This window comes from Elephantulus edwardii, unplaced genomic scaffold, assembly GCF_000299155.1.
Source record: "Elephantulus edwardii isolate Elephantulus edwardi_28Jun2011 unplaced genomic scaffold, EleEdw1.0 scaffold00335, whole genome shotgun sequence".
NCBI classification, from domain to species: Eukaryota; Metazoa; Chordata; class Mammalia; order Macroscelidea; family Macroscelididae; genus Elephantulus; species Elephantulus edwardii.
The window spans coordinates 129,438-140,868 of record NW_006400085.1 but is presented as its reverse complement, the minus strand read 5'-3'; the positions used below and the strand labels follow the sequence as shown (position 1 = coordinate 140,868).

The 11,431-nt window shown below is 36.8% G+C and overlaps 1 protein-coding gene and 1 pseudogene across 1 annotated transcript in view; both read right to left on the bottom strand.

Annotated features, from left to right (window-relative positions):
- ACTR3B (ARP3 actin-related protein 3 homolog B (yeast)) overlaps positions 1–11,431 on the bottom strand; it is a 151,676-nt gene that overhangs the window by 32,137 nt on the left and 108,108 nt on the right. The window lies entirely within an intron of this gene.
- On the bottom strand, positions 3,958–4,751 carry LOC102848656 (annotated as a pseudogene).

Genomic DNA, 11,431 nt, shown 5'->3' with positions numbered 1-11,431 from the left:
GGAGGGGAAGGCCCTCTATAAGGTGGACTGATTCAGTGACTGGGGTAATTGGGCTGGGAGTGTCAGAGACAGTGCGATTGGCACAGGAAAGAGCAGAGTTTAGGGCTGTTGTACATAGGGTCGTTATGAGTCGCAAGCAACTCGATGGCACATAACAACAACAAAAACAACAGGTTTACTTACAAAGTTTCTATACATTGTTTTTCACACCAGATCTTTCCCATTTCCTTTACTCACCCCTTCCTCCACCCATCCTATTGTCCGACCCTGTAATTACCTCCCTACTCATCCTCACCCATCTGCTCCTACCTTCCCACCATTGGATTCTCATACATTTCTGCTTTAATGGTCTTATACAGTATTTGCCTTTATGGGACTGTGTTAGTTCACATAGCATAATGCTCTCCAGTGCCTCCCATGTTAGGTAATGATTTTCAAAATCATTGCTCCTGCATGCTACTGTAGTACTCCATCATGTGAATGTACTGAAAATTCTCAGTCTCTTTGATTGTGGCTAGATGTTTGGGCTGTTTCCATGTTCTTGAGATGGCAAATAACACTGCTATGAACATTGTACAAATCTTGAGTTTTTGCCTCAGTTCTCATTTTCTTGTGGTATCTTTCCAGCAGTGTAATATCTGGGTCATATGGAATGTTTATGTTCAGCATTTTGAGGAAACATCAAACTGCCTTCAGGAGTAATTGTACAATCCTACCAACAGTGTGTAAGAGTTCCTTTCTATCCCCAACCTCTCCAACATTTATTACTTGCCGTCCTGTTAAACTTTGTCAGTGCTACTGGGGTAAGATGGTATCTCACTGTGGTTTTGATTTGCACCTCTCTTATTGCCAGTGATTTTGAGCATTTCTTCATGTGTATGTTGGCCATTCAAATATCTTTCTTTGTGACAAAGTCTTTCATTTCCCCCCCCCATATCGTAATTGTGTTATCAGTCTTTTTCTTATGGAGGCCTTATAGGATTCTGTATACTTTTGATATGAGACCACTGTCTGAAATGGTATTGCCAAATGTTTGTTCCCAGTCAATATATTTTCTTTTCACTTTTTTGGGAAAAGTTTTTGATACTCACAGGGATTTTATCTTTAGATAAAATCAATTTATTCATCAATATATTATCTCTAGATTGTCTATTTCTGGCAGTTTCTTTATACCATAGACTATATCTTCATCCCACTTTGTCTCTGTTGGTCTTGAATGTTTTGGGCTTTATTCTTAGGTCTTTGATTCACCTTGTGTTGATTTTTGTGTATGATGTGAGATGTGGATCCTATTTCAGCTTTCTGCAGTCTTACCAGCACCATTTGTTGAAGAAGCTGTCATTTCCCCATTTGATAAGTTTTATTTCCTTGTTGAATATCAGTTGACCATAGACAGATAGATGAGTCCATTTCTGGGTTCTCAATTCTGTTTCATTTCTCTATGTACCTGTCATTGTACCAGCACCATGCTGTTTTGGCTAAGTGCTGTGCCTCCCACTTCAGTTTTGTTTTACAGAAGTGCTTTGCTTATTTGATGTCTCTTTCCTCTCCAAAGAAACTTGACAATTTTCCTTTCGATCTCCTTGAAAAATGAATTTGGTACCTGTATTGGGATTACACTGAACATGTTTTGGGTAGGTTTGTCATTTTCACATTATTGAGTCTTCTAATGCATGAGCAGGGCACATTTTTCCTTTTCTTTGGGTCTTTTATTGTGTCTCACAGAAATGTTCTTTTTTTTTTTTTTCATTTGTTTGTTTGTATAGGTCTTTTATATCTCTAGATAGGTTCACTCCCAAGTATCTCAATTTGTGTTTGGCTATTGTAAATGGTATTGCTTTCTTGGTTTCCTTATCTGAGTTCTCTTTGTTACTGTAGAGGAATCAGATATTGATCTTATATCCTGCCACTCTACTGGAAAAAAAAAAAAGATGGTCTACTATAACAGGTTTTTTTGTTGAGTCCTTGGGGTTTTCTCTGTCACTATCATATCACCTGAATATAATGTTAGCTTAACCATCTCTTTGCCTATCTGGATGCCTTTTATTTCCTTCTCTTGTTGCTTCAAATACAATATTGAGTAGAAGTGGTGACAGTGGGCATTCTTATCTGGTCCCTGTTCACAAGGAAAATGCTTTTAGTCTTTTTCCATTGAGAAGGATACTGGCTCTTAGTTTTGCAAATATTTCGTCTTTATGTTGAGGAAATTATCTCCTATTACAATTTTTTTTTCCTTCATTTTGTTTTTATTATAGCATGTTTGCTTAATTTACAGCAAGCGGAAAATAAGTTGGGTCTTGTTTTTGATCCAAACATTGATGTTTTAAAGGTTGTACACAATATTTGTTAAAAAGAACATATAAAAATACCTTTTTAGAAGCTTCTATAAGAAAGAAAATACAAAGTTTAACCCCACAACTTTCCTCTTTGCTAGAACTGCAAACTACGGCTACAGTTTTAAATACTTTTTGTTTAAACTATACATCCAGGAAAATCTAAAAAATTAAAAGAAACGTGCATATAAATGATTGCATAGCAGAACATGAACAATATAACTGCAAACAGTAAAGAAATGAAAGTTAGAAATACTATCAAATATACAAAGGTTCTAGAAATAATCCCTCAAAACACATTCCACAAACAATATTACAGGCAGGCCTAAATAACTAAAATAAAAACTGAAAACAGTACTCCTCCAAAAGGAATTGCCTCTCAATATTTCTTTTATCTGTAAGCAAGCAAGCTATGAGTTTAAAGATGCTAGCTTTTGTTCGGAAATGAAATTAGATAGGTCAAGTTACTGTTGTTTTCCACAAAATGATGTTTCAAAGAAACACTAGAAATTATAAATGGTTATGGGCCTCATTTTTAGTCAGGTCTACAATGATAATTAACATAGAGAGGTCACTCTTGCTTAGCATTAATTTCTTCCATTTTTTTTTTTTAAATTTAAGGCACCACAGAATCAACTAGTAACGGGAGTGTTGTCTTTCCACTTGCCTCACATTAAATAAACTTTAGGTGTAAGGAGCAAACCTCTTTTATAAAGAGGTAAAGAGATGTTGATACAAATGCACACACCAAGTGCTATAAGCATCAAAACAGTTCTTACTATCCAGACACAAACAAAACTTTCAAACAATCTACTTGTATCAAATAGCAGTAAGAAAATGAAATATTATATCCAACAATGCCCTTTAAAATTTTCAGTAGCCACAAACATTTTTTTCTTGAAATTTTTTCTGCCATTATTGATCTGCTCAAATTTAAGGTATATTTTCCGCTGATATTTCTTTTATTCACAGAAACCAGGAAAGAAACCCCAAGAAACCAAATCTACCAAACAGTGAAGGCTCCATGTTTCATTCAAAAAGGCAACCTCCCTGATAATACTACCTTAATCCAGTTGGCATCACTCCCATGATAAAAGGGTTAACAAAAGAACTATTCTACACTGCAAACTGAATTAAGCTTTTATCATGGGCCTTGGTATCTTAAGTCATAAAGGTCCACCCTGAACCTAAATGTGTCTGAGCAGGCAGTGCTGTCCTGTGGCTATAACCTCACTTTTGCATCATTCTAACTTATCAACAGACTACATTTCTAGGTTAACAGTTCTACCAATATGGATATGAAAATTTAATTTTAGTAAGACAACGTTGCAAATTATGGTCAACCAACATCTTTTCACCAATATTTCAAGCATAAAAAATGAGTCTTTACAAAAATATACAGAGACACCACAAATTGGTAGCTGCCCATAACATTAAACAAACTGGACTCTTAAGAGTGGCTTCTCAACAGCATATCATTTTAATTATAACCATTGCCTAGTACAGGGAAAACTAACAAGTGTTTTTAAGCATCATTGCAACATTGTTTTCCTGGTAATTTAAGTAAACCAAACTACGAGTAAATGAATTATACATGACTAAAAATATCATAGTTTATATACTATTAGTGGCCACTGGACTTAGGACTAGTCCAAGAACTTGATCTAGAGTTTTGACCTAGACCTAGACTGTAATCTTGACTGAGATTTGGATCTAGGTGGTTCTTTTTTCCTTGATTCCTTTTCATATCTTGAGCCAGACTTATAGTGTGTTTTGGAATCTGTTTTAGAGGTGCCTCTAGTTTTGGTGTGAGATGTAGACCTAGAACATGATTTAGCCTTCATTTCTTTCTTGGGCTGGGACTTGGACCATGATCTTGAATTGGATTTAGATCTTGAAAAAGATCGATTTCGGTGTTTGAATCTATCATTGTCAGAATGGCTTCTGCTACGTCGTGGTCTTCCAGTCGGTCTACTGTTTCTTGGACTATAAGATTGTCTATAGTTGTAATCAAAAGACCGACTTCTTGATCTCCTTCTTTCATAACTTCGGCTTCTAGAACGTCTATATCTGTCATTATGAATCATCATAGCGTGAAGAACTGTACACATTCCTCCCTTCCTTGGCTTTCATTTGATTTGGTGTCTTCCTATCACCCTGTGCAAACTGGATTTCAATTTGGCGTCCACAAATCCATTTTCTGTCCAAGTTATGTAAAGCATCTTCAGCATCACGAACATCCTCAAATTGAACATAAGCAAATCCTCTTGGACGTCGAGTGTAGAAATCAAGTGGAACATATACATCAACTATAGGACCACAGCAAACAAATTCTCGACGTAAATCTTCAGACCTCGTGTCGTCAGCCACGTTCCTCACGAACAGAGAAGTGTTGGGGGGACGTAGGTAGCGGGACATGTCGGCGTGGTGAAGCTCACCCACGGGCACTAATGGGCTCCGCAAACGCTCAGCACGTCCTGCAGCGGCTCCAGACACACAGCCAGAGCCTCCTATTACAATTTTGCTGAGTGTCTTTTATCAGGAAGGGGTCTTGGACTTTGTAAAATGCCTTTTCTGCACCAATTGGTAGGATAATATGGTTCTTGGGTTTTGCTTTGTTAATATGGTGAATTACGTTGTGTTTCTTATGTTGATCCATATCTGCATACCTGTTATGAATCTCATTTGGTCATGGTTAATCATTTTTTAATGAGCTTTTGCATATTTCCTAGGATTTTGTTAAGGATTTTTGCATCTATATTCATGAGAAATATTGGTCTGTAGTTTTCTTTATTGAGAATATTTTTGCCTGCATTTGGTATTGGGTTTATGCTTGCTTCATAGAAAGACTCTGGGAGTGTTCTTTCTTTTTCTCTTTTTAAAAATATTTTAAGTAAAATTGATGATAGATCTTCTCTTAATGTTTGGTAGAATTCAGCAGTGAAGCCATCTGGTCCAGAACTTTTCTTATGGGAAATCTTTTTATGATCTGTTCAATTTCTTCTTTTGTGATGAGTCTGTTCAAGTTTTCTGTCTTTGTCTGTGTCAGTCTGGGTAGAGCATGGGTTTCAAGGAAATTCTCCATTTCCTCTACGTTTTTTTAATTTATCATAGTATATACCTTTTCATAGTATTCTGATATTATCAATTTAATTTCCTCTGGTTCTTTTGTGACGTTACCTCTTTCATTTCTTAATCTAGTTATCTGTGTCTTCTCCCCGCTCCCTCCCCCCTTCCGCTGTTTGTTAAGTTTGCCTGTGGTTTGTCAATTTTATTGACCCTTTGGAAAAATCAGCTCCTGGTCTAATTGATGGTTTCATTTCTGTTTTTTAACTTAGTGATTTCAGCTCTTGTCCTTCTAATTTCCTTTCTTCTAAAAGCTGTAGGACTAGATGGCTGTTCTTTTATCTATTTGATGGTGTTGAATTAGATCATTGATTTTTCTTCTTTCTTTTTTATGTGTTATTATTACTATAAACTTCCCCCCCTGAGGAGTGCCTTAGATAGATCCCAGAGGTCTTGCTATATTGTACATTCATTTTCATTTCTTCCAAGGAACATTTTTTAATTTCACTTCTAGCAGAAAGTTACTTTGTTTCTACATGGTTGGTTTTGTAAGCTGTACTTTCCTGTGGTTAATTTCTAGTTTTATGGCACTGTTATAAAACATTGTCATTGTTTTATGGTTTGAGAAGATACTTTGTATTATTTCAGTGTTTTTTAATTTGTTGAGGCTTGCTTTTTGTCCCAATACGTGATCAAATCTGGAGAAAGTACCATGTGCACTTGAGAACAAAGTGAATTGAGTTTTAGTTGGATGCAGTGCTGTGAATACATCGACAAGGTTGAGTTGGCTGATTGTATAATTTAGATCTTCTGCATATTTGTTAAGTTTCATATGCGTTGACTTATTCTTCGGTGATAGTGGTGAGTTGAAATCTCCTACCACTCTTTGGTGCTATTTCTTTTTTCAATTTTGTTAACTGTTGTTTTATGTATTTTGCATTTATGTATTTATGTATCATTTGGTGTGTAAATTTTCACCAAGGTTATGTTTTCTTGATCTACCGGGCCTTTAATCAATATGTAATACACTTCTGAGCCCATCTTTTAGGCTATTTTGAAGATTATGTGCTTTTTAACCTAAGAATTGTGGGATACCACTGAAGGGTTTCAGCAAGGGAGAAATTACTAAATTTCTGTTTTGTTTTGTTTCATTTTATTTTGTTTAAATAAAACCTTAGCTGCAGTATAGTCAATTGAAGGAGACAGGTGGTTACAGAGAAACCAATTAGAAAACTATGTCCACAATCCTCATCAAATAGTTATCATTGGAGTTAATGAGACTGGCTCAGGACAGGGAAAGGTTCAGAGCTGCCGTACACAGGGTTGCTATACATTTCAGGCAACTCAATGACATATAAGAACAATAACATACTCTGGCAGGTCTGGATGTAGGCCTCCACTTCCTAAACAACATCCCTTTGAAACTCTATGAACTCTGTGAACTTTGATAAATGTGAGTAGTTGTAGAAGAGGCTTCCGGCCTTTTGTTCATAGGGTCACTGTGAGTTATGCTCAATTCGAAGGTAATCAACAATAGCAACAACAATGTCCTTCCTTATATTTTATAGTGTTTTTCATCCTGATGTCCATTTTATCAGAGACTAGTATTGCCAATCCTGATTTTTCGTGGTTGCCATTTGCTTAGTATATTGTTTTCCCAGTGTTGATTTTGAATCTGTCTTTATCTTCCTTTTTTAGATGTGTCTCTTGTAGGCAACATCTTGATGGACTTTGGTTTTTTATCCATTTTGCTATTCTTTTTCTCTTAGTTGTTTCATTTAGTCCATTATATTAAGAGTGATTATAATCAGGCCAGGTTTTACTATTGCCATTTTGCTGTATTTCTTTTTCTTTTGTTTCTGGTTACTATGGTCCATGCACTTTCCTTCAGCATCTCTTTGTGAAGGACTTCACTTAAAATTTCTTTTTATTTTGGACTTGTTTCCACAAATTCCTTAAGGTTCTTCTTTTCTGCAAAGAATCCGATATCTCCTTCATATTTCATGGAGAGCTTTGCTGGGTATAGAATCCATGGCTGACAATTGTTTTCTTTCAACTTTCTATATATGCCATCCTTTTGTCTTCTTGTTAGCATGACTTCTGCTGAGAAATCAGAACTTAATCTTATTGTTTGCCCTTTGTAGGCGACTTTTTGTTTTTCTCGCACTTCTTTTAATATTCTATCCTTATCTTTTAGAGATCTAGATTTGTTGTCATTCCAAAGAAAGGTGACCCTATAGAGTGTGGAAACTATCGAACAATAACATTAATATTATATGCAAGCAAGATTCTGCTAAAAATTATCCCAAAATGACTGGACAGTACATCAACAGAGAACTGCCAGAAGTGTAGTCTGGGTTTAGAAGGGTTTGTGATACTAGGGATATTGTAGCTAATAATAGATGGATCTTGGCTGAAAGCAGGGAGCACCAGAGGAATGTTTGTGTTCATTCACTATGCAAAGGCATTTGACTATGTGGACTATAACAAACTGTGGCTAACTCTGACAAGAATGGGAATCCAGGGGAGCTCTGGTGGCCTAGTGGCAAGGAGCTGCAACTACAATCCCAGAGGCGAATGGTTCAAATCCACCAGATGCTCTGCCGGGGAAGGAGGGACAATCTCCTCCTGTACCAGTCAGATCTGATTTGATGGTACACGCACACAAAAATAATAAAATAAAATAAAATTTAAAAAAAAGAATGGGAATCCAGAACATTTAATCATGCTTAGGCAAAACCTATACTTGAAACAGGAAGCAGTCATCAGAACTGAGGAAGAGAGCACTGCATGGTTCAAAATTGGGAAGGGTGCACGCCAGGGATGTGTCCTATCTTCAGACCTCAATCTAGATGTAGAACAAAAAGAAAGGGAGTAGATAGACATTTTCATATTAAAGACTGATCAGTTGTTTTGCCTCACCTTTTTTATTTGTAGAATTAAATCATTAGTTACTTCTCAGTACTTAACCTTTGTTTTTTTCAACTGTAACCGTAGATTGAGTTGTTTCTCTTGGTGAAAAAAACCAAGAGCAAAATACAACTCTGCCTTTTAAAAAATTTCTGAACACAGCAAAGGTAGCATGAATCTTAACTTTTTTAAAAGAAAAAAATACACCTTTATGCATTTTTTAATTCATGAGTTCCTACTAATTCTTTGCAGTTGCTACTTCTGATTACTTATAGAGATATTAATAGGTAGATCACTATCCTCATACCTAACTCTTAGGTTTAGACTTTTCACATTTCTCCAGTTTAGGTCAAGGTATATTTCTTTACATTTATAAAAAAAGTATATTTTTTTAGTGGGATAAAACTTTCATGGAAGTTAATAATTATGTATTTTTAATTGGACTTGTCTCTACCCTTTTTCTGCTATATTCTCATTCCTTGCACACAGAGATTTAGCAGTGTCTGTTTACATTGCTCACACAATGTCATAATTCCAAGGTCTTGGAGAGGGTGAAACCAAGTCTCTCCTTGGAGGACAGGATTTTTAAGCTCTGCCTTTGGGCATGTGGCCAGGAGAGATCGGTCCTTGGAGAAGGACATCATACTCAGAAGGTGGAGGGACAGTGCAGGAGAGGGCTACCCTGCATGAGATGGACTGATACAATAACTGGGGCAATGGAGATTGGTGTGTCAGAATTAGTGGTACTGGCTCAGGACAGGGAAGGGTTCAGAATTGCTGTACATAGGTTCACTATACATCACAGATGACTCTGTGGCACCCAACAGTAACATACTATGACAGATTTGGAAGCACAAGTGACATCCCCTTCCTAAATAACAAGGCTCCGGAAACTCTATGAACTTTGATAAATATTAATAGTTGTAGAGGGGCTTCGGGCCTTTTGTTCATAGGGTCGCTATGAGTCATGCTTGACTCAAACAACAACAACATTTTTAGTTGGATGAAACTGTTTTGGAAACTGCAGACTAGAGGCAATAGGTGTTTGCTGGCTAAAATATTTGACTGCCTAAAGTAGATATTAAGTGGTTTGTTTGTTTGTTTTTTATTTCCAATCAAAATACTAAGTAGATTCATGGGAGGCCTTAACAAGTTTAAGGAATTGAGGTTCCAGAGTTAAATTGCCAGAGTTTTCAAAATGGTTGAGTCACACACTGATAACATGACTGCAAAGTAATTCAACCTCTCTGAGCCTCCGTTTCCTCAAGTGAAAATTAGGGGTGATAAATATATCTGTCTCATAAAATGATTGTGAGGATATAATGAGATAATCCTCATAAAGGATAAAAAACAAGACTTAGTGTGAAATACCATGTGGCTTTCGTTATATCAATATTATTATTTTGGTTTTTGTTCATTACCATGGCCAAAACCATGAGCTTTTGATTTGTATATGTAGTAAGATCTGCAATTTACCTAACCCTTCCACTTTCAGTCATTCCTTTAACTTAAATTAATACTTTTACCTGTCAAATGAGGTAATAATACCTACTTCGCAATGTTATTATGAGGTTTAAATAATATGATGAATATTAATAGTGTAATAACTGGTGCATGCTGTTGTTCTTGTTAGATGCTGTCAAGCCAAGTACAACTTACAGCAAACCTAGGAACAGCTGGCCTGAACTCTGCCCTATCTAGTGCCATCCTCATCATCTGTGACACATTCAAGCCCAGTGCTGAAGTCACCATGTCAGTTCATCTTGTTAGGAGTCTTTCTCTTCTTCACTAACCCTCTATCTTTCCAAGCTAGATGTCCCTTTCCAAAGAGTAATTTTCCTTAATTACATGTCTAAAGTAAGAAGGAGGAAGTTTTATCATGTTTGCCTCCAAGGAGCAGTCTGGCTGCACCTTTTCCAAGATCTATTTTTTTCTTTTGGCAATCCACAGTATGTTCAATACTCTTCTCCAGCACCACAACTCAAAGGTATCAATTCTTCTTCTGTTATTCATTGTCAAACTCTTGGATGTGTAGCAGGAGATTTAGAAGACCATGGGCTGAATCAGGCACAACTTAGTCTCCAAACTGACAATATTGCTCATCAGCATTTTGGATAAGCCCTGATAGCAGACTTGCCCAATGCAACACATCTCCTAATTTCCTGAATGCTGATACTAAGGGTATTGACTGTTGATCCAAGCAAGATGAAATCACTGACAGCTCCAGTCTTTTCTCCTTCTGGCATGGTGTTGACTGTTGGTCCTGTGGTGAGGATCTTTGTCTTCTCAATGTTGAGATGTAATCCTTAGTAAAAGTTTAAGTTCTTGTTCTTCTGCAGCAAGCATTTCATATCCTCCTCAATTTCAGTAAGCAAAGTTGTGTCACGTGCATAATGCAGGTTGTTGATGAGTCTTCCTCCAACCCTGATGCCACATTCCTTTTCATGGAGTCCAGCCTCATGACTTATTTGCTTAGCACACAGATTGCATAGGTATGGGAAAAGGATATAACCCCAATGCACACTACTGATTTTAGACCATGCAGCATTCCTTGCTTTGTGCATACAACAGGTTTCATATAAACATAATTAATTGTTCTCTCTGTTAGGTATAGTTTGTTACTATCCACACAGTCACATGTCTTTGCATAGTCAATAAAACAGAAATAGATATACTTTTGGTATTCTCTGCTTTCAGCCAGGATCTGTCTGACATCAGCAATGATATCCCTGGGCTATGGCCTCTACTAAATTGAGCTTGAAATTCTGGAAGTTCTCTGAAAATGTACTGTTCTAACAATTTTGGGATGATCTTCAATAATGTTTTGATTGCATATGATATTAATGATACTGTTCCACATTCTGTTGGATCACTTTCTTAGGAATGGAAAATAGGGATCTCTTCCAGTCAGTTGGCCAGGTAGCTGTCCTCCAAATTTCGTGGCATATTTTAGCTCCTGTGGAGTTCTTTTCGAGCCTCAATTGAAATGTACACATGTTGTTGTTGTTGTTGTTATGTGCCATCGAATCGTTTCCGACTCATAGCGACCCTATGCACAACAGCCCTAAACCCTACTCTATCCTGCGCCAACCACACCGCCTCTGACACACCCATCCCGATTA